We start from the raw sequence: 24,214 nt of genomic DNA, 5'->3' as shown, positions 1-24,214 counted from the left end.
TGCTGCTGTTCATGGGGCTGGTTGTGCATGGCACCATCTGGGCAAAACTAATTGGTGCAAACACGTCGCAAACATCTTTAGACCTGAAGGTTTGTGACCTGCAGATGAATAAAATTTTTGAAGAGCCTGTGTGAATTAATACACAGCTGTTCAAGGGCTGATGTGGCAGCAGTGGGGAGGACTGGGTAGCTGAGATGCCTCACTTGATCTTATGTCAAAGATGTTATGGTATCATGAGTGGTGTGGTGAAATAACTCACACTATCTTGTACTCACTTCTGACAATCATCTTTTTTAGCTTTTAAAATTAGGATCTAACCCCATTTTGATGAATTTCCTATTGGGCAAAGCAAGCAAAAACATTTGAGATTACATTTTAGTTGCTGTGAAAATCTCAGCTGTAGCATTCCTGTAGCAGCAATTCTTGAAATGTGTTTTATCAAAACTATGACCCATGCCTCTAAATTTTATCCTATCTTCCTGCAGCCCATTCAATCAGGGAAAATATAAGCAGAGAGTTTAAACTGTCACAGATCCACTTACATTATATTTAAAAGTAAAAAGAAGGGAACAAATATTAAAATTCTTCCACTCTAAGAGAAACACAGAGAGAACTCTAAAAGCAACTGAAATAGCTCTTGGGAAAAGCTCTTGTCTCTTGAATAAATACCTTACAGTTTACAGCTTCCAAAAAAAAAAGAAATGAATACTTTCTCTTTTCCATCTTTCTTCAAGCTATACAAGAGGTTTATGTTGTAAAAAAACAAGGCCTTTGTTAAACCCCAGAATGGGCCTCCTGTATGTGTGTCAGAATTTGTGCATTTTTAGAGTGGGTTCAAGAGAAATGCATGTACAGCATGTGCCACACACCGAGGCTGCTCCTGCTCCAAACACTTTGCTACGTGCCCACAATTCCAGGAGTGCATGAGTGGAATGACTTGGAGCTTCACAGATGAAAGACACCAGAGGAAGGCAGAGCTGCAGGGACATCAAGAGAAACTCAGATGGTTCTCATCATACTGGACTGCCTGCTCTTCCTTCCTCCCTCTGTTCCCCATTCTCACATTCCTCTTTCTTCCCCATTTGACCATGGCCTTGGGTATATGCAGCCCTTGCAGCATTCACAGTTTACTGAACTTTTCCCAGATAATATTTCTTGTTTGCCAATAGGACTTTATTTTACAATCTAAAAATAGGGGAAAAAAATCATTCATGTTAGCAGCGCAGAAAAGGCTATTATTGTTTTAAAAAAAATTAAATTTACAGAGTCTGGTTTTGAGGAAGACAGGCAGTTGTCAGCTCATAGCAGAAGAGCCTGATGGTCACACATGGCTAATTCTCTTTTCGGGGTGATCCTCTCTCTGCAGACTAGACAAGGAATAGTTTTGCTTACTCCTGTCTGATTCAGCTGACCTCAGGCAACCTTCCCCCAACTTGTCACAGTGTAAGAGTCATCAAGCAAAGAAAGTGCAGTGTGAATTTTGCGGAAGTTCAAAAGCACATCAGAGATTCTGACTTGTTCCTTTAAAGAAATAGGATGTGCCACACTTAAAAATGGTCCTTTATGTTCCTGAAGTGCCTGAAAGTTATAGTAAGGAAGAAAAATGTTTCAAGTATTTAGCTCCTACTTTGCTATACTGAGTTAGTGACAAAGGCTTTCAGGCAGAATATCTGAACAATAGAGGCTGCTCAGTAAGAGACAATCTCTAGAAAGAAATGCACAGGGACTTTATCTAGGGCAAACAAGACTATGTATTTAATATCCAGGCTATTACTGTTACTCTGTTGTGTCATGTAACTTATCCTGTGATGCAGTTTTCCCATCCAGGAAAAAAGGGATAATATATTTACTGTTTGCTTTAATCTCATAGTTATGACACAATCCAACAGAATTGGCTATGAATTGTGGTTGAATTTCTGAACAAAAAAACAAACAAACAAAAAAAAAACCCCAAATCCAAACACATCTTTAGTCTGTTTCTTAAATGTCGTTAAATGTGTTAAATTAAATTAAATATGTTGAACTCGAAGATGAGGGGCATTCGTATTTCTTTTTTTACCACAATAATAAAAAAATTTAAAAGTATATTGAATTTTTCATAGTACTTCCTGCACGTCTATAATATTGCAGAGGATTAATAATAGAAATTCTGAATTGCAGACGAGAGAAATAAATTCTAGATAAAGGCATAATTTAAAATGTAAAAGGACAGAATTAGGCAATAAGAATTAAACTCTGAGAGCAAGAGAAGTGAGTCCAAATATGTGATGGAAACCTGACCACTGAGTCACAAGGCAAAACTCACATTTATCAAACCCTAAAATTAATGTATTTATTCCGGGCTTTACTGACTGCAACAGGGATCAGGACAATACATGCACTACTGATTCTGCCACAATTCCATAACAAAGGATGGGAGGAATGTCTTGAAACTGGCTCACTTGTGCAGTTGCAGAGGAAGGCACTGAGCTACAGCACTGACTTCAGGGGGGACCTGTGCTCACAGGGCTTTTGGGATGCAGTGGAACCAGGTAATTTAACAGCAGTGTCTCAGAGGGACAAAAACCTCACTCACTCCTACCTCACTAAACTCACACTTTAAAACAAGCTTGCTCTTAAAAACTAGCTTAGCTGAGGTACAAGGCTTAAAATGTGCTCTCAAATTCCTCATCTCTGGCAAGGGCCCCCCAAGCCCTGTGCTCATCCCAGTGTTGTGTCTGCAGCACACCCAGCCCATCACAGGAGGTTTAGGGCTGTGTCAGGCTGGCAGAGGCTGGGTGAGGGTGGCCACACAGCAGTGTATTTATTGTGCATCACTTAGGGGATGCAGAATATTGCTTGGACACTTTAATAGATGCATCAGTGTTAACTGATTTGCTCTGAGGCACCATATGCTAATCAAATGGGGTGCGATGCATAATGTCTTATTAATGTCGTAATAAAGGAAATCTTGATGTGTTCCGTAATGTCTTTATGATTACCTTTAATTTTAGATAGCTAGTGAAGGAATGTGTGTTCAATACCTGGATCTGCTCTCTAATTACCTAGGATATAACAAGATCCAAATGTACAATAAAAGGCCGGGGTTTTTACTGGAGATTGCTGGTGACAAAATAAACCATAAATAAGCCTTACAATCTGAACGAGCCTGAAACACCACATCCAGATTGGCACATGAGATTGTTTTAGGCATATTTTTATTTCTTTTTATCTTTAGTCACCAATCTGGAGAAAGAAAATGCATCGACTCAGAGGTATATAGCTTCAAAGCTGCTCCCAGGAGGTTTAAGTACACGGGCCCAACAGATGTTTTACATTTACTTCTACAAATAAACACACACATAGTTCTGTCATTCAATTCAAGCCACCCCTTATGCTGACAAAAGTTTTTCAGGTAAATTTACCTTAAGCCTGTTCATTTTTTCATAAATGCTTTTACTGCTTCCCTTCTTGTCTCTCACACACACACATACACACATCACTACTACTACTCTGAATTACTTCTGAGAGTTTGAAGCAACATGGAAAATAAGCTCTTAACAGCATTTAGATTCAGATGTTTCCTTTTGTGTAATTTGCCCAATCCTCAATGTATTTTGAGTAGGAGAAAGGTAGCTGTTCTCCCTTTTATAACTGGGGAAACCGAGGCACAGAGTTCCAATAACCTGATATATGTGACAGCACTTTGAATTTGGGATTAGGCATCAGGTCGCACAATCAGCTTCTGGGCAAATAAGTGCTTGGAATGGAACTCCTCACATCAAACAGCATTGCTAGAAAATTTTGGTTTTGTTGTGTCAGATAAGAGACGTTTCAGCAGTCTCGTACAAAAGAGGAATTTATTAAAAGTGGCATCCTTGATCTATCAAGATTCTCACCTAAAACCTGGTGCCTTTGCAGATATGCAAATATCACCCTTTCACCCTTCTTTTGTAGAACAAGTTTTTAAACACAGACCCCTGAGGAAAGATTTTGCATCTGAGGGAGTGAAATTGGAAACGGAACACACATGGAAATTTATGCATGACCCTTTGCAACCAGAGCTGCTTGGCAGTAACATCTGGTCCCCTTCATGCAGGCAGGCTCCAAGGTGGCTTGTCCCTAAACACATTCAACAGGTGCACACAAACAGAGTTATTTTTCAGGCAGGTGTCGATGAAACTAAGATCAGCATCAGGTTATTGTGTCTGAAATGGAGAGGAGGGATCGGAAAGAGTGAATTCTGGATTTCTGAGTGAACTACGGGCTGCTACTTTAGCATGAATCAGAGAAAAGCCTCTGCAGGTCAGGGGAGTCATACCAGGGTAGAAGTAGTAAAAAGCTAAATGAAATCCAGGCCCAGGAATTAGAGCAGCAATGCTGCCTGGGCCCTGAGAGACAGCCAGAAACCCTTTGATAGAGTAAAATCCTCGTACGCTGCAAGAAACAACCTGCAAGAGAGTTCCCTGTCGGCATCATTAATGCATTCCCCAAAGCAGAAATCAGAAGGCTCTTTCCAGAGGAGGGATGCTGTAGAAAGAGGCTCCTTGTTTAATGATACCAGTGAATGTTTTGCCTAATGTGAAGACAAAGAAATTTGCCTTCTGGCTTGGTATCAACACAGGTTGGTACAGGCCCAAAATTCATGGTCAGAATGGGTGCAGGGGAGGGTGACAAGTGGAAAGGAGAAGTCACCTCACCAGTGGGATAGCTAGAGAGTGGCTTTACAATTCATGATCCCTTCTAGCCCTTTAGCTTCCTGGATCATGGGATTTGCCTTCATTATGATCTGTTCCTCTGTCTTTTGGATTTATGAAAAATAGGGAATTGGTGTTCAGGATCAAGCAGAGCAAAATCAAACAGCCCTGGGGACAGTGCTGGCCCCAGGCGAGGAAGAGAATTCAACTGTGCAAGTAGGCTAAGAGTCACATTTTCAGCTTTTGCATGATTTTAAGTCTGGACCTGTGTTCCAGACTGAAAAAAAAAAATATTACAAGGTACATAATATTTCCTTCTCCATCTTCTTCAAAGTTCAGGTGTCAAATCAGTGTTGTTGTTTCTTAAGCTAGCAATCAGAGCTGTGAGGAATCCCAAAAGATCACCTGATCCAGAAGGAATTATAAATATCCAGTAGTTTGTGGATGCTTTTCTAATATCATCTTCACAGCTTCTATAGACTGAGACAGCATGACAGTCCTAAAGCAGCCCTCTTTTCCTATGTATTGAAACTTACTATTCCCTATGGAAGTTGTAAACATTGAACAGAGGAGTTGCCAACCTCTATAGAAGCACATCTGCCTGACTTCCAGAAGACAGAGGTCAAATTTGTGTTTGTCTTTTGTGGTGGGATTTTTCCCCCCCCTTTTTTTTTTTTTTTTTTTGTTTGTTATTTTTCCATTAGTTTTTGTTTTTTTATTTTTGCTTTGGTTTTTCTTGCTGTTTTTTTCCTGCTCCTACCTCTAACCTTATATTTAATTATTTTGTTTTCCCTGATCTGATGAATGTAACTTTTACAACTTCTATGCCACAAGCTATGTTTATGTCTAATTATGTCTAATTTGGAGATGGAGCAAGGCATCTCTGTATGGAGATGCCTTGGTTCTTGACCTCTGTGCACTGCCACTGTGCTGGATACCAAAATATCAGTTTTCACTTCTTATTCAGATAGAAGGAATTTACCACTCTGGTACACCTGGACTTCTCAACTTTAACATTGCCCAGGGTGATTCTGAAATAACCTGGAAACAGTAGAAACGACAGATATTGGAAGAAGTTAGAAACAGAAACAGACAAGGAAGAGGAATTATAAAATATTGAAGCGTTAGGTCTAGTTTACATTTTTCCCCCAAAGCAGCATTGAAAAATTCTGACCAATATAGATTTATCCTATGAATATTGCTGCACCAGAGTAAAAAAAAAAAAAATTAAGCATAGCACTTCAGACCAACTCCAGCTGAAACTTAGGATGAACCTGAATATCTCTGGGTTTGCCTAACCTGTATTCCTAATGCTGTTTGTTCTAAGTCAGCAAACCCTTGTTTCTACAGGGAATGTTTGAACTTAACTCCTAATCCATATGAACGATGGTAAGAACACATAAGAGCAGGAATCGTAAATCTAAAGCCTTTTATTTTATTTTTCATTCCCTGATAGTTCCATAGCTCTAAGCATTGTGGCTTCCACAGAAGGCAGCAGCACGTTGCCAGCAGCATACCTAATTAATTCCTCCTCACTTGTTCCATGTGGCTTCCTTACCCCCCATCCAACTGACCTATTGCTTCTCTTCAAGATAGGCTAAATTAATGATGATAAAATTAAGAAAGAAGTGAATTATTTAATTCCAGAAAGTATCAAAGCTTACACAATCCCAGCACTGAGTAGGCCAGAAGGATCAGTCCATGCCCTGGGGACTGTTTTTCTGGGCTCCACCCAGAGTTCTCATAAAAATCAATGGGAATTTAGCCTGGTCTTCAGTGGGTGACCTTTTGATTCTCAAGAGGTTCATAACGCTTGGCATTTATTCTGTGCAGTGTCTTTCATGAGGAGGGCTCAAAATGTCTCTCTACACAAGTCTCACAATACCCTCAAGGGAAAAGTAAGCATTATCCTCATTTAATTAATGCATTGCCAAAGGCTAAAAAACGTACTAAAGGAGGCTGATCCTTCAAGGTGCACAGCTTGCTTAAATTCTGGTGAAGCTGGTGGGGAGATGAACACGCTGAGCACCAAACTGGATTAGCCTCCTAGACCAAGGTCAGTTCTCAGATCAGATATTCTTGCCCATCATGCTTCATCTCATCTTTATTCTCAGTACCTTCAGTCACTGCTGCATCAACATCCAAGTGATAGCAACAACAAGAAATATTTTGAACTGGTTGTTTGTGGTGGTATATGTCCATAATCTAGGCCATCCTGAAGCACACCAACCAATGCGGGCCCTATCTCCAGTCAATCAGCACAGAGCAGCAAGCAGAAAGTATCACTAGGAGGCCACCAACCTGAACAGGACCTGGCTTTATTCCTGCACTGCTCAGGACTTGGCACATGGCCCTGAGGTAAGTCACCACTCTCAGATGATCTGTGCTACCCCTATCTATTACCCTGACACTAATCATGAGTGTCTTGCTATCAGCAATGTGCTGCCTAAAAGCAAGTAAGCAAGAAGGGGAACTGAGCCATAGACAAGCTAAGTAACTTCTAAAAGTCATATAGGATGCCTACTGTAGCCAGGGAATTCAGCAGAGTTGACTCAGGTCTTTGAGGAATTGAAATTCTGTCTGTTGGACCATACGGAAAGAACAGAGATGTAAACTTCCCCTTGCTTATTCTCATCTGCCACCCACTCTTTCCCTCCTCCTTTATGGTCATAAAGCTGCTTATTTTCATTACATCCTAAGCACTTCCAGGCTTTCTGCACTTTTGAAGAAGATGTGATGGCTTGATTGAGACTCATAATAAACATGTAAGCAGGCAGATCCCTAAATAAGCCTGAAAATCCTGATAGATGCATTGTCATAAGAAAAAGAGAGCAGCAGTGGGGCTAAAGAAAACTTTGCCATGATGCAGACCAAGAAACAAGTGCTCAGAGTTGGACTGAAACAGCATTTTTAATTTTTTTTTTTTCTCTGTAAAGCAGCTGTAAAGCAGAATTAAGATAGCATGTCACTGAAAATAGGATCTCTCCTATGGAGGATAATGCCTACCATTATCTCAGAACCATTTGCTGCTCTATATTCAAAGAACTCCTGAGTCTCTACAATAGGCAGCCTAATCGCAAACATTTGGTGTTAACGTTTGATGACCAGGAGCAGAGCAAACCCAAGGTGTATTTCAGAGCAGTGCATGAGTTTTTCTTTGCTCCAGGGGCTGTGCAAGGCATCCATTAGAAGGTGATGAGCTAACTGCAATCTTCTTGGAAGGTTTTATGGCTGTAGCAAGGTTTAAAGAGTTGCTGCTAAATGCACCTCAGATAGGCCCAGGTGTGAGACCAAGTCACATATAGGTACTCTGACAAAGTCACTTTGAACTGGAGAATGAGGATTTCAGGATCTGAAGCCAAATAAAAGTGGCACTGAAGAGGAGGGACAACTCGATAAGTCAACCTCCAGTTATAAAACTACTGAGCATGTGTGCTGGAGGTGATTGAGCACAGCCTTGAAAATGTTAGTGGTGGAGAAAGTGTATGAAAAAAGCATCCTAAAGATGTCAGCTTGATTAATGCCAAAAGGCTTCTTCAAAACTTGATTCTACAGGTCTCTGTTTGTGTTCTCTTTGGCCACAAGTTCAGCTGCCAGTAAAATGCAGGTTTTGTTGCAACAAAATCTCAGCTCTGAGAACATGCAAGTTGTTCAGAAAAGTAATGAAATTTTAAAATTCATTGTTTCTGGAATGTTCATGGGTTACCTTTTTTAATTATTTAAATTTGTATTTTATTTCAGTAATTGTCTGTAACCTTTTATGCTGGGTATGGAAAGATATTTAGACAAAGTACATTTTGACAAAAGTTTTCTACTTTTTTGAATCTGACATAATTTTCTATTTATTTTTTTTAATTTAACATTCCATGAACAGGCTACCATATTTGAACATGGTTAATACATAGAGTTTATAAAAGAAAAGGACTCATGCAAATCTTCTGGCACAGTATTCTCTTTGATTCTTAGTTAGGTATTCCTTAGTGCGTGCTCCAACCAAGAGCACCGTTATAAGCCTATAAACAACATGACCCATAAAAATTCGACACTAGCTCCTAGTTATATATTGTTACTTACTATTTTCTTTATTATATTAGACATCTCCCATGCTCCAGGTATTTTACAGCTCTTAGGATAGTTAATGCAATTTAAATATATATAGTGACTGTACTGAGTTCTCGTTTGGGAAAGGAACTATAATCTATCAGAAAAAAAGCTAATTACAGTTTATCCCATTGATTTATATCTCCCCAAGCCTCCCCTCCCAATTTTTTTTTTGTAAGTATTAAAAACCTTAGGTTGTAATTTTGATATATGCTGCTAGATAGATTAAATACCAACTAATTCTCATATAAAACTGGTAGTTTGATCAATACAGCTAAAAGCTTCATTCCTCACGTATGTACTTCTCAGCTTTAGAACTATCAATTTTAATCTTGCATGTTGGGATTAGATAATAATCAGGCCAGAAATTCATCTCCACAGAATTATAAAAAAACCCTCCTGTTCAAATTCCACAGGAAAGAACAGTTGATCCCTCTGTAGAATAAGGAAGATATGCTGGATAACCTCACCAGATTCTTTCCAAGGTTTCTACCACCAGCCCCTTGCCTCTCTCTCCCCCTCTATTCCTTCTCCAGTCAGTAACCTCGAGACAGATGTGAGAGAAAACACCCAAACCAAGTTAGAAAAAGCAATTTCAAAATTGTTTGTTTCCCAGGCTCAAAACACAGGGAAAGAAACTGGAAAACCACCAAGAAGGTTTGCCCTCACATTCTGCAAGCAACTGAGCAAATCTGTTTTGCCCTTCCTGTACGATACAAATGGATTTCTCACTGAGTGAGTCATTTCATTTCCCAGATAGCCCCAATGTCCTTCTTATGAAGGAGGGCACAAGAGAGAAGGGAAGAAACAATAAATAAAATTCACTTCAGCAACAATGGGTGTGATGTGGGAACCTGATTAGAATGTCATAATGTAGTCATGATATAGGAAATTAAATAGGATAGGGAGTAAGTAGCCTACAAATATTTTGGTTTCAAATTGCATTTACTGTCACACTGAAAAACAAAAAAAGACAAAATCAGGAAAGCAACAGAGCTGGTGCTGGATAACCAAGTGGTTTTCTGCAATAACTTTGAAGAAGGTCATGTGAGGAAGAGAGGAAACTGAAGCCCTTTCCTTCTACAGAGGAAAATTAATGGGTGATACTATGCTAATGAAGACAGTTCACTCCCCGAATGAGTCATTCAGCAGAAGCAGGGTCTCTGTCCTGCCTGTTGATTCATATTCTTTTCCCTCCAGCATCAAGAAGTTGTCCTAAAAGGGTTGGCTGTGTGACCTACCCACTAACAAGTTTGGGTTTAATTTTGTTATTTATTTTGGTATTAGCATAGTGTCACCCCCAGGAGATTTTCCCTTCAGGGCTTTCTCTGTCCTTCAGTCCCTGGGTTATCATGTGTGAGGTGGGACAGAGGGAAGCTTGCAGCAAGACATGATGCCAGAAGAACTACAGGAGAAATGAGCCATGGGCAGGCAGAGTTTCTTTGGGTCAGAAGGTCAGCTTGGCTTCCACTTCCCCAAAATTAAGGCAGGATATTTTGTTTTTTGCCTTTTTTTTTTTTTTTTTTTTTTTTCCCTTGAAATCTCGTTGTCACTGTATGAATAATTCCTAATGGTTCTATTTCTCACCCCTGATTTGACACACAGGAGCTTTTAAACAGACCAGCCCTTTGGATGTGAGAGCTCAGATCTGAACCAGCACAGTGATGGAACAAAGGGTCCAATTCTGCAAAGCTTCCTTGAGCAATTTTTTTTTTAAAAAATCAAAATATGATGAGGATGTCCAAAACATTGGTTGTAAAAGGAGTATCAGCTGTACAAGGACTGCACATCTGACCTGATCGAGTGCAGTAAAAAAATTATAAACTTGTCCTTCAGAACTAGAGCATTTTATTTTCATTTAATGACAACCATGATGGTCTTTTTAAGAAGCAAGCAAAAATTAAAGTATTATTTTTAAGCATGTATTTTTTAAATGTATCACTTTATGGAGACATTACCAACCAGATAGCTGGTATAAACTGTCATATTTCTAGTGGCTGAAGACAGCTGAATCAATACTTCAAACTAGGCTCAATATTTGAATGCAGCAGTAAGGAAAGTGGTGTAATCCACTGTTATAGATTAGATGGCATGTCAATCTTAAATTGCACATTACAGAAGATCTAGTTAGAGAGACTTTACTCTAAATATAGCTGTTTTTTCCAAATGGTAAATATTCTTTGTGATAAGTTATTTAGCCCAAGTTTTTTTTGCGGTGTCATACAATGCAGAATTTGTCTCCTGCATCTATCACATAGCCAAAACTACTCAATAAAACATCAAATTAATTCTCAAAAAGTATTTAAGATCAAAATCTTTGATTGCCTGTAATGAGATAACCAATTATGTTAATCACAGAAAAAGTGTCTGCTTAGAACTAACCATCAGAAACAGATTTCAGTGTGAAATAAGCAATGATCATTATGACAGGGATAATAAAAAAATGAATCAATTGCACAAATATTAAGCAAGAGTTCTTGTATATTAAATATTCATTTTATGCAGCATATTCACACCTATAACTTTGTAAATAAATTTTAATGTTTATTGGGGATTTCTTAACTTTCAGCAGTGAACTTCTGAAAAGAAAATACAAATCTATTTAGAGAGCTCTTTGAAAGGTGACTTTCAGTGTCATAATTCAGACAAATAATTTTCCTCCATGCAGTAAGTACTTTTAAACTTTGATAGAAAGAAATCCACCTTCAGATTTTACTCCTTTTTGTTTAAAAGGTTTTATTTCTGCTGGCCATGGCCCTGACTTTGCTCTCCACAAAATTAGAGACAAAACTCCCATTTGCTCCAACAAAAGCACAAGGCAGACTTGAATTCATGATATACTGTCTTTTTCAACAAGTCACAAAATCCTGCACCATATTCCCTGCCAGGCAGGCTGGTGCTGCATTGCTTGGGCAGACAGCTGAGGGACAGAGGCTTCCAGAATAACAAGAGCTATTTTCCCATCTTTGGCTGTACCTGTGAGTATTGCAAGTGAAAACTGAGCTGTGCTACACCAGGTTTACCAGGTCTCAGTGGCAGCAGTACCTGGCTCTGATATTGACAAAGAAGCCTGAAGCCAGGAGGAGAAAGATCATTTGTGATGGGCAAAGACTAGGTGAATTTTGGAAGCTTTCTTCCTCCCTCTTGCTCGAATAGCAGAGGTTGTGCTTGCCTGGAGCTGCTGCAGTGGCAACCCATGGATTGTACTCCCTTATATCATCATTAGCCTGAAAAAGCATGTGATCTGTGCTCCAATTTACCAGTAAGGATTGGATGGATGGCTCTGTTGATGGCAGGAATATCCTGGCAGCCCTGCTGCAGTGAAGGGTACCTTGTACTCAGGTCACACCAGCAGAGCTGCTGCCTGTGAAGGTTTGGGGTGCAAAAGGACCCAGCAGCTCCCAGAAAAAAAACCTAATTTGTTAGGATGGGGATAGGTTGAGAAGGACATATTTGGTGGATAGGACCACACTGGGCTGTGCTCAAGTTACACATGCAGGTTTATCCCTTTCAAGGGTCTCCAAAAATCCCTGACCTGCAGTTTCGGGTGGGCTGCTGTCCCACAGCTCTGTTCAGAACTGCTGGGTGCTGCTCTCACAGCTGCCACTGCTCAGGTTCAGCTCCTGGGGGAGACACTTCTGCAGCACTCTCAGGTCACTGACACCAATCCCCATTTGTTTGAAAAGAAGGAAATAATTTCATATGCAGCTCCAATAGTACTTTTCTGTGCCAGTAAATTGCTTGTCCCTCTCTCCATCCCATGGGCCCCAGGGAGTTTTGAGGAAAGTGCAATGATTTTCCCTAGAATAAATGCTTACAAAAAGCCCTGTTTTGGAAGTGGTTTGTGATAATAGCTAGGCCAAACTCGTCATGCATGTGAAAAGTGTGATTTTTTTTTTTTTTTTGGTCCAAAATTATCATACAGTTATTTCACTTATACCTTTTTTTTCTTTTTTTCTTTTTCTTTTTAAAATTTAATTGTTTACTTAAATAATAAGTATCTGCTTCTGGAGGAGCAGATAGCCAGGAAATCTGCATGTAGGTGAACAAATGGTGGAACTACTAAGCATTAATTTTTCCACTCTTCCTCCCAGTTTGGAATCTCTGCTGTCAAAGCAATGTGTTTAATCTCAACTAAGGCTTTTCCCTCAGTGAGAATCAGGCTTTCCCTCCTCTATCCACAGCCTTATTTTCATTAGCTTTGTAGGAAATAAATACATTTGAGAGGGTTTATTCCAGAAGAGGAAGGGGAGAGAGGAAGAGAGGGAAAGAGAGAGAGAACAAGAAAGAGACAGGAGGACTTGGCTAGTCAGTTGAACAGACTGAAAAATGACAAGAATAGAAAATAGAGCTACAGTAAAAAATATTTAAGACTCATGTTCTCAGAAACCCAATCTTACAACAGAATCCAAAAAATATTTTGGTGATTTCAAAGATGTAGCTTCTTGACCTCTATCTACACTATAAAAATATTTACTCTCATTTTACTCACTTGTTTAAAAAAAAATGAAAAATATAGAAAGGAAATAGATTAAAAATATGAGTGGGAGAAATTCAAATTCAATTCAAAACAAAATAACTGGTTACACTGGTCAGATGGTTGAGCTACATACATTGGGAGCTCCTGAATCCCAGCGCTGTACTCTTCTGACTCCTATACACCTGTGTATTTATCAAGTTGTTGTTGCACACACTGATCTGCTAGGTCTGGCACACTTTGTAAACACTTGTGAAGCTCTTGAGCCTCATTTGCAACCAGTGGCAGCATTATACACAACATTGGCTCTTCCCGGCTTGTCTGTGAGACATTTGAGGAGAGCAACAGGAAAACTCAAGGCATCACAAAAGCAAAGAGGGCTGAGTCCTGTCCAGGATGAAAAAGCCTCTGCAGTGCCTCAGATGGAAATACAGCTCCTTTCAAGGCAGAAGAGCCTAAGGCCATACACAGTGGGTTCAAAAGGCCACACTCAGACCTGCCATGACAAATGGAGTTTATCTTGTGGAGTTTATCTTCATCCCCAGTTTCAGTGGGCTCACACTGGTGGGGGATTGGGCCTATAGGTGCGGCACCACACTGGAAGCAAAAAGCGCTGCTGCTAAGGAGCCTTTGGAGAAATAAAAAATTCTGTACTTCTCTTTTCTCTATGAAACTCTTCAAGTAAAACACTGTTTCCCTGTGCAGTGTAACAAAAATGACAGCAGCCTCAAAAGTTTTGTTTTGTCACTTTTTGTGACATCTCCTGTCTGCTCAATTATTCAGTGGCCAAGGGGACCAAACTTAGTCTGGTCTTGTTCAAAAGCTCATGGTGTGCTCTGCTGACCTAGAGTAGAATATTTTATTCACAGGTAGCTGAATAGCAAAGTTTCTTTGAGACAGAGTCCTCCTAGGGCCAAAAAAGTGCAGTATTTGGGAGAGAAAAAACATCCCAGTATGACATTTCACATCCTATTATTATCCAGAATGTCCATAAAATCTAACTCCAATTAGTTTAGCCCACACACTCTTGATAAGCTAAAAAATTAACTAAAATGTCCAATTCTGCTCTTACATCACTGGGACACAGGAAAAACAGGTTTGAAATCTTGGCTTCATCACAGGTTTTCTGTAAAACCTGTAAATTATATGAGGAAATGTAATATGCATCATGTGTTAGCTTGCACATCCCTCTGGATCATTCTGGAACCCCACCATGAAAACACACTTGCAATGCCTCAACGCCTTGCAGTTTGAACCCAAGGAGCAAAATCAGGAGAAGACAAACAAGAATGAAAAATGAGAAGAGTGCATTAAATATAAAACATCCCCACTCCCATGGTGCTAGATTTTGTCTCCATATTTTGAGAAATACCCAAAACATCAGAATAGAAATTGTGTATTACTGAATGCTTACAGAGTTGCAAGCATACCAGATCATAACACCTAAGCAACACAGTTTCAACTCTTGCCAATAAACCCTTTGAAAATATATGCCTGTTTCCAGATTTTAAAAATTTGAGAAAACACACAAAGCATTGTGCTATGGGTGGCAACAACCAGTTTTCTCTACTCTACCATCCATTATATGCTGAAAAAGGTAGAAGCCCTCCTGTGTTGGACACCTAATTCTTGTGTTCTGCAAGTTCTGCAGGGACCCTGAGTTCTTCATCTCATCTCCCTGTCACACATAAGCCATGTTCCTGCAGTAGACAGCAGAAAACCATAAATATACACTTTAAAAAAAGACTTTTTTAAGGGAAAACTAAGGAACTTTACAATTTGACAGTGACCATATTGCTAGGTGACACAGAAGAGGTGAAGTTCAATAACTTGCTCAGGGCTAGGACAGCTGATGTACTTGAGCATCTGTAGCAGCAGAGTAGGCAGTGGCCACCCCAATGTCCATGCATAGACAAAGAACCTCTAAATTCATACATCTGGTTTTTATATGGTAAATTACTTACCTAGAAAACTTCTGAACACATTGCTCTCTTCTTAGTTACTCTATAATCTTGTAAGTATTTGATGGAAATGTGGTCAGAGTTCTTCTCAAAAGGCAGGTTTTGTTTTGGTTTTTTTTTCACCTGCAGATGACTTTTTGATCCACGCCACTGCTATCAGAGGTGAGCAGCAAATTTCTAATCAACACATTTAATCACTCTGTCTCTTCAGAGAGGCCACTGTAGCGATCATGTAATCTCCTTTGTCTGGGTTCCTGGAAATTACTTGGAAAAACAATGGTAGCAGCTGCAGAAGTGTAGCAGAGTGAATAGGGAAAAGAGGTGCTCCAGCCTCTTTCTCAGTTCCAGCATTTCTCCCTCAATTTAGAAAATGCAGAGGATCCAATTAGCAGCACTGAGTATGGTTCCAGAGCTATTGATGGGGCTCTGCGTGGAGCACCTCTCCCAGCTAGAGAAATAGCATATCTAACCAAAAATACAACATATACTACTAACACTTTTATATTATATTGGCTAACTGGTGTTGGAGAGACTGAAGTCATCATTACTGTTGCTTGGGATTTGTCATGCTGCCAGACCAAATGCACGTTGGAGATTTCAATGGGCAGAAGTGACAGCAACTTAAAGGGGCACCAACTGTTCAATTTATCTCATTAACTTCAAGCTCTTAAGTAACCTGTCCTTCAGAAACGCTTCAAGAGATTTCATTGACTGCAGAGTGAACTGAAGGAGATTAGCTCCTAACTTGACACCTCAGCTGCAGTGAATCAGGGGCCAGCAGTCAAAGACACGGGGTTGAATCACCAGTTCTCTTCACAGCTGTACTGCTGGCTGCTGGTGAACAAGCCTTCCTTATACTCCAATTCTCTGCCATCCCTCTCTGCTCCTTCCCCTCACTGGAAAACTCCCAAAGGCAAAGGACATCTCTGCACATTCATGAGACGCTTAACCCTGCAGGGTCCTGCCTCTCATGGAGCTCAACATGCAATTATTGATGCATAACTTTACAATCTGAATTACTGCATCACCAGCAGAACTCCTTTTGACAAGGCAACAGCTCACATTAAAAAAAAAAAAAAAAAAAAAAAAAAAAAAAAAAAAAAGCACCCTCTGAATTAGATGATTCTAATGGAAGTACAATCTTCCACATCTGAGTAGAATATTAATACAAAATTGGAAACAGCATCTTGGTATTAGGAGTCTAGTCCCTAAGTTCACTATGTATTGAATGAGCAGAGATTGGCATAGCCAGATGGCAATTCAGATCCTAGGTAGGCTGAACTGACCCCTGGAAGTGTCTGTGAATATTAACAATTCCCTTTAATGATTTGGAAAGCACGTCTTAATTTATACTGAAGCCTCTAGCGTATTTCTTCCCTTTCCCACCCGCCTCACAAAATGTTGACACAGAAGACACCAAAGTAGAAAAACCCCCCAAAGAACTCTAAAAAATTTACTTTCATCTTCTTCTATTTGAAGCTGTCTATGCAACAGATTGTTTTAACCCACTTAGCTGTGTTTTCTGAACAAAATCATCATTAGAAACAGAAATTTTAGAATTCTGATTTTCAAGAAATAGATCAAAAAAACCTTAGCTGCCATATAGTGTAACAAAAATGATAAATTCTGAATCCATTGACATAAATGTCAAGGGTCTCATTCTTTTGCAGGTCTCAGCTTTAAGTGGTACCTGCTACCACATCACTACTGTTGGAACTACTGTAAATGATGGAAGAGAGGAAAAAGAACATGAAATGAAATTGCCCTTGCACTGATATATAATTTTTCCCTGTTTCCACAGAGCATAGCTGTTGAAGAGGGGAAAGCTGGACATAGGCCTATTCATATGAACAGCTGCTCCTGCTAATTACCTGTCGGTTCCTAAACTCCTCATTGGAAGACGAGGGAACAGCATTCCCACCACTGAAACTATTAAAAGATCATCTGTTTCTATCATCAGACCAGAAATGGAGACTCATCTCACCAGGATGCTAGTAAGGGAATTTAGGAGGGAATTGTAGCAGACAAGGATTCATTTATCTCAAATTCTACCACTGAGTATCTGCCCAAGAGTTCTTCTATTCCCACCTGCTGAGGTGGGAAATTCTGTTTGAGGGTTACCAAGACCAAGCTCCAGTTTAGGGGCTGCACATTCGCAGGTATGATAGGAAGGCAATGAGTCAGGAGTGTACGTAAATGGTCAGAGACATGAAAAAAATGAAGTGTGAGTAACACTTCTTAAGAGATTAACACTGTCCTCCGTTGGAAATTGACCCTGAGGTGTTGTTTCCTAGTCCCTTTGTGTGGGTTTTAAGTGGGAAGGAAAATCTCAGGCTACTTGCTTTCATGGACCATTCACAATAGAGTTAAGTATTCCCAGTAAGGATTCCTGAGGTTTGGATAAGGCTGGCAGCTGCTCACCAGTCATTTTCACCAACGACTGATTGAGACCCTACTTTAGGCAACAATTTAAAATCAGAGGGTTTTAGGGAGAAAAAATTCAGTCATCTTCTGGCTCAGACTTAAAAATATATCCAGTCTCATCCAGTTTATGTAAAGAGCAGGCATCATGAAAAATGAAAAACCCTAATCAGCTCTGTAAAGTCTTTGTATTAGCCACTGTTAAAAGCCCAGAATAATTTTCTCATTGTCAATATTGGATATGGAATCCAACAGAGGAGAGGGTTGGTGGATATTGTGTACCGTATGGATTTTTCATGCTGCCAACCATTAATTTATCCCACAAATTAAACACCTTTCACATTATTTTATTAGGGAGATACAAACTTGCCATCAATAAGATTATTTGGCAATGTAATTTATATATTCTTTTTTATCCATCTGTTAACCCTAAGGCTTTCCATTGTTTTGGTGGTTCTTTTGGTTTGGTTTGTTTTTTTTTTTTAATATCCTCTTCCAATTCTCCTTGAAAATTGAGCGAGATTAGGTTAAGATGAGGTTATTTTTTAGAGTAAAAAGTCACAAAGATGGATGAAGATACCTTCAAAGAGATAATACACTGGGGATTCCTTGCTACCAATTTTTCCCATGGAAAGCTTTCCATGGAAAGCTTTTTCCATATTTTTTTTCCTTTTTAATCTCTGTATAGTTTATAATAATATTTTGCTTCTTCTGTCAAAGTAAACCAGCCAAGGTATCACTTAGCTTCATTTCCTGAGACCTGACCAAGGGTCAGAGATTACCTTGAACTGACGTCTGACATTAGCAAATAAACAATCTCCTCTTGTTTCCCACTTGGTGAATCAGCAGTCCCCATGCTAATGGTGTCGACAGGTTTCTGCTAAAGCAGGGGAAGGGGAACTCCAGGCTGACAAATAAGTCCCCCGAGAAATGCACCTGTCAGTTACGGGAGAGCCCACGCGGCGCCGCGGAGTCAAGAGCGCCGGGACGGATCCGTGCCGCTGAAAGTGGTGTTCACAGGGTCACGGCAACAGCGGGCTGCCCTGGCGCACACAGGATACCAGGGCAGCACAAAAACTGTTGGTATTATCCACCACAGGCCCCGGGAAGGAAAGCCAAAGCAATGCATCATTTAAAAGCACAGCGGTGCAGACGCAGGAGATGCGCTGGTCAAATGACCTTTGGCTCCTTGTGTTGTTTCTTGCTGTGTTGCTATCCAACACCTAAGCAGCATCACATAACACCATTCCCTAGTTCCCTGCTGTCCAAAAACTTTCCTCCATCCAGTTGTCCCAGAGAAGAAATGCTAAATTGTCTGTAACTTTCTGCCCTTCTACATGGTTTCTTTCTTAAAAATTCCAGAAAAAAAATGCCCTCTTTTTATTCTTCCCACACTTCCTCCACATAGAGTCATTACTTCCCCTGCCATAGTGAACACAAATTGACTGTTAGGCCAGATTCTGGACAAGAACCAAGCACGTGAGGATTTAGACTTCCAAGAAGGAAACCTAGAACCACTGCATTTTTAAATGCGGAAAGAAAAGGACAGACGCAAGACCACTTTTGTGAAATGTGGAAAATGTGATTTTAAAAAGAGTTAGATGAAGACACAGGCAATTGGGGATAGGAAGAAAGTGGCTGCATCATGGTTTGGTGTCTCTCTTTGCCTCTTCCTCCCTGCTCTCTGTACCCTCCTTTCTCTCTGTTGCACCAAGGTGATCTGGGGGCCTGGCTGGAATCTGACGCGATTCCATCCCACCCTGGGAGCTGCAATGCTGACCACCTCTCTTCACCCAGAAATCTCCGCCAACCCACCTCTCTTCACCCATAAATCTCCGCCAAACCACCTCTCTTCACCCAGAAATCTCCACTGACTGCCCAGTTCTGTGGCAGCTCAGGTTACTGCAGGGAGAAAGAGCAGCACCCTGAGCCGGGGGGGATCATCTGGCTGACAGGTCCCCACAGAGCAGGAGACAAGTCTGTTCTGTCCTAAAGCTGCAACATGGCAGGACAAGGCAGAGTGAAACACCAAATTAATAGCACCAGTATTGCCATTATCACATTAGCACAGGCTCCAAATCCTTTTGGATCCAGCCTTCCAAAACAAGCCATGGAAAATCAGGGAATATACTTTCCCTAGCTATCAAATTGTGCTCTTCTCTCAAGAAAATGTAATTTTTGCTTTCAAAGAAGTGAAAAAGAAATTCTATGGGAAGTAAGAATTTTTGTTTTAATAACGAAATGTACATCAATCCAATTGTACTCATCAAGAACAGAGAGGCTTTAAGAGTGCCCTGAATTTCCAGTATTCAGGTGGCCACTGATGCTCAAATTAGCTCTGTTTCACAGCTGTTATTAGTAGTGCTTTGTGCCTGCTTCACAACTAACAAAACAGTTTTATATTAACACAGGGACCTAAATAGATTTGTCCATTAAATGCTAGTACATTAGACCCAAGGTGTCCCTTACAAGTATCCCAGTGGAGTTTTCTAAACAATCTTGGCTAGAGCAACCTTGGGAGGCAAGTTTACTGAGAAACATCACTATTAATAATAACCCTTCCAGGGCTGAATCCAGGGTCTAACACAGAGCTCTTTTGGAATTGTGACTAAAGCTACACCACCCTAGTGGGAAGAGGGTAAAATAAGCTGTTGGAAGTAAGATAAGGAAAAATAAAATCTCAGCAGAGAATGATGTGATCAAATATTTAGATTCCAAATCTGTTACATTGCATAGAATCTTACCCTCCCCCTGTCCCTGCACTGACAATGATATTGCAAAGGCAACAAAAGTATATTCCTGACAGATCTAAATAAGATTTTTATCTCTAGAGGGGAAGAGACTTGTTAATTTTTTGGTGGGTTGGGCAAAGCAATGAGATTCATATTGTTGTAATTATTAATTTCTTCAGCAAAGTGCTAAATCTCCAGGTACTTTACATATTGGCTACATTCTTTTTTTTTTTTTTTTTTTTTTTTTTTTGTATTTCCAGCAAAGCTATTAATTTAATACCATCTTCTCAAAGGAAAGAAATCTGAATGGAATTAAGGATGCATGATCACAGCTAGAAAAATGAGCAGAAGCAGGAAGAGAGAAAAAATTAAAGCTCTGATAGTTTAGTCTGTTCAAGAACACTGGTGGAGAAGTATTCTCTAGAATGTTAATTTGTCCTTATTCAGGTGGATTTTCTGTCATTATCACAGCCATTTTTTGAAGTTTGGTTGTGCCAATAAATGGATATTGGCTGGATCTGACCAAAAATATTCTCTAGAAAGGGATATTCTTAAAAGATACTATTTATCTAGAAATACCAGGCAAACACAGCCAACGTAAATACAAATATGCATGTATATAATTTGTGCCTACAATTCCTTCCTGGAAGGCTTTGATTCCTGCTAAGGCACACTAGGATCAAGAACTCAGTTTGGGCAGAGAAAGGAAAGCTGGACAGAGCATCAGTGGCAGGAAGCCGCCATCACTACCTTTCCCTACTCTGCATCCCAGGGAACAAGGCTGATCCAGGTCCTCTTTTCCTTGGCTGTGATCTGCCCTGACCCCTTATGGAAGGATGGACCATTATGGGAGGTCTGGGACCAGTAGAGCCAGTTTGGGGGACCTGCTGGACAAGGGGACCACATTAAACAGTGCCTGTGCCCCACCATTAGCTGGACACATGCAGGAGAAGGAAAATCAGGGAGGAAAACCCAGACTCACTCCATTGAAAGCAAGTGCCAGGCTTGAGAGGCTAAATGCATCACATTAGGGGATGCACTAACAGCAGTTTGACACTTCTGATAAATGTCTGAGAAAATCTTTAAGTCCCAATTAAAGGATTTGCTCAGCCCCAAATTTATTTTTTTTTTTTTTAGTTTATTGAAAATACCAAGCTGATTGTGCTGGGGGACAAGCCAAAAGGTTTTGCTTTTAATCTTTTATTTTCCTGTTTCCTTTCTTCTTTTTGCTTGCTCAGTGGTATTCATAAAGCATTACCACCTAGGGACAGGTTGCAAGGGGTTCAAATGTGATGATAGTTTCCATATCACTACCTGAGACTCGGAGAGGCCAAGGGGGAACGTGCTTCCTACTGAGCTTAATATTTTCAAGGAACAATGCCTGTTACAAACCCACAGTGCCGCTGGGCCCCAAATTCTCCTTTTATTAAGAATCAGTCAATGCAGCTCCACCTTGGGAAAATTCAGTCTCCAAGCCTCAGCCACGAGTCTTTCTCAGAAAAGGGGGCTCTTGCCATGCCTTTCTGGTTCCCTTCTTTGGCCTCACTGCAGCAGACCAGGATGTTAATTGGAAAAGCAAGGCTAATTAAAACCAGAGAGGCAAACGAAACTGTGGGGGGAGCGAAGGGAGGAGAGGGAAAAAAAAGTTAAATTCAAGCACATAATAAAGAACATTTCTGCCCTGCTGTTCCTAGGAGGGATCTCATAACAGTGGTGCAACAGCCCAGAGGCTACAAGGAAAAAAATTAAGCTACTGTGTATAACAATGAAAACATTAAACCCTTGGTGTACCATCAAAATGGAAACCAAGAAATAAAGTTAAGATGCTAAACATGTGTTTGAAGAGCACTGAAGCATGAGGCATGTATTTGACTTCCACCTTCTGGGGAGTGCAGGGAGGCATGACTGAGATCTATTAAATCCAATGATGGCCAAATTCTCTGCAGGTGCATTCGGCTCCAGCCAGGGCACAAACCCTGAAGACAGAGACACAGATTTTAGACAGTGGTGCCACCAGGCAAACAGGCTGGACAGGGGTATCTGTCCTCTCTTGGGAGAAGGTTTCACCACCTTTTCTCACTGAGGATGCTTGGAGAGGCTGCAAATGCTCATCCTGTTATCTCTGTCACGCTGGGGCCAGCCTGGGACGCAGCCACCATGGCAGGAGGAGCCTTTGCAGGCAGGGCACCTCATGAAAAACCTCTGCTCACAAATGTGACATCCCACCCCTCACAGATGCCAGGCACCGGTGCGCACAACAGCATGCTGCTGGGGGCAAGCCGAATCAGCAAGGCCCAGAGAAGGTAAGTAACAGGGTTTAAAAGATCAGAGATGCTTCTTTTCTCCTCTCCAGTTAAAGACCTTCTTAATGCTTAATGTCTCCAAGAATGACAAGACCAAACTAAATCTCAGGTGATGCAGAAAGTTTTCTCTTTTGTCTGGCAAGTCAAAGGGGTTGCAGAAGGAAATGGGAGGGCCAAGACTGACGTCCTCATTTCCCTCCTTGCACATCCCCCCCTCCTTTTCCTTCAGGAAAGTTTCACATCTTTTGCAGAGTCCCCAAGTGCCCTCAGAGTTGTTAACCACTTTGCTGGCTCCTCACAGAGCCTGTTTTCTGCAGCTCACTGGATGCTCCCCATCCCAACCCGCACGCGTGGAGGAAAAGCTTGTGGCAGCAAATATGGACAAGGTCATATTCCTGACCATTTTTTTTTTCCCAGCAACCCAGAGGTGACTGCCTCCTTCACAAATACAGCTTGAGACTTATTTTAAGGCCATTCAGACACAAAGAAAGTTAAACTTTCTCAAGTAAATCAAAAGCCTGTGATAGTATAATCAAGTTTCTCAATAAAGAGGTAAGAAAGACTGATTTTCCCCTAAAACACCACTTTAATTTCAGCTGAGAAAGAGACCTGATTATTTGAAACACACACAAAATACCAAAAGGAAAACACAGGGTACAATTACCTTTTTTTTTTTCTTTTACTCTCAAGCTCACTTTTGTTATTACCTGAAAAATTTACCTCATTAATTGTCTCTAAGGAGGAACAGCATTCACATGACATTTAGCTACTGGGAGTAGGAAAAAAAAAAAAGAAGAAAGATAAAACAATATATATTGACAGATTGCATCACAAGAGGCTTTGTGGTGGGAGGGTACAATAACTTGAAGCATTTCTGTCCCCACACAGTGAAATTGCCCTTCCCCAACCTGCTTCATCAGCTTACAAAGAGTTCCTGTTTCTAAGTGATTTTGACCTCTCTCTCTTTGTTTCTTCACCAGGATCATAGTAAGTGTGATAGGACCTTAAGGACAAAGAGAGGAAAATAAATAAAAGAAGGCAAGGACAATTGCAGAGCGGCCAGTGTTAATGTCACCATATAAAGGGTCTGTCAGCATTTCCATTAGAAACTCCTATTTTCAAAGGTTTATAACTTGGCCATAAAAATTCACTCTGAGCAGCAGCTGGAAACTTGGCAAACAAAATCTCACTCAGCCTCAATTGATTTTTCTTTTTCTTTCTTTCCCCCTGTTCCCCATCCACCATCATCCTCTATCTCCTCCACTCCCACCTTCTTTTACCCTCCTCCTAGTCAGTAACTTTGAGTTGATTTAACCAAAGGATGCAAGAACAAGCATCCTGTTACAAGTTGTCAGATGCACTAACACTACTCATTTTTTGCCTTTTCTGGCCCCTAGTGTATTCTTTGTAAGTCCTGCAATCATTTGGGGCTTTTGCTTTGCTTCCTTTTTTTTTTTTTTTTCTTTCAATAAAGCATTGTCTAAAATTTTCAAGACAGACCTCTACTTTGGATTGACAGCGAGTACCATGTATCAATATATCA

At 40.4% G+C, this 24,214-nt stretch overlaps 1 protein-coding gene across 15 annotated transcripts in view; it reads right to left on the bottom strand.

Moving 5' to 3' along the window:
• Positions 1–24,214, bottom strand: part of CELF4 (CUGBP Elav-like family member 4) — a 711,932-nt gene that overhangs the window by 556,172 nt on the left and 131,546 nt on the right. The gene's annotated exons all lie outside the window — the stretch shown is intronic.

The sequence above is a fragment of the Melospiza melodia genome, chromosome Z (assembly GCF_035770615.1).
Source record: "Melospiza melodia melodia isolate bMelMel2 chromosome Z, bMelMel2.pri, whole genome shotgun sequence".
NCBI classification, from domain to species: Eukaryota; Metazoa; Chordata; class Aves; order Passeriformes; family Passerellidae; genus Melospiza; species Melospiza melodia.
Note: the sequence above shows the minus strand (reverse complement) of the source record. Positions and strands in the feature narration are given on the sequence as shown.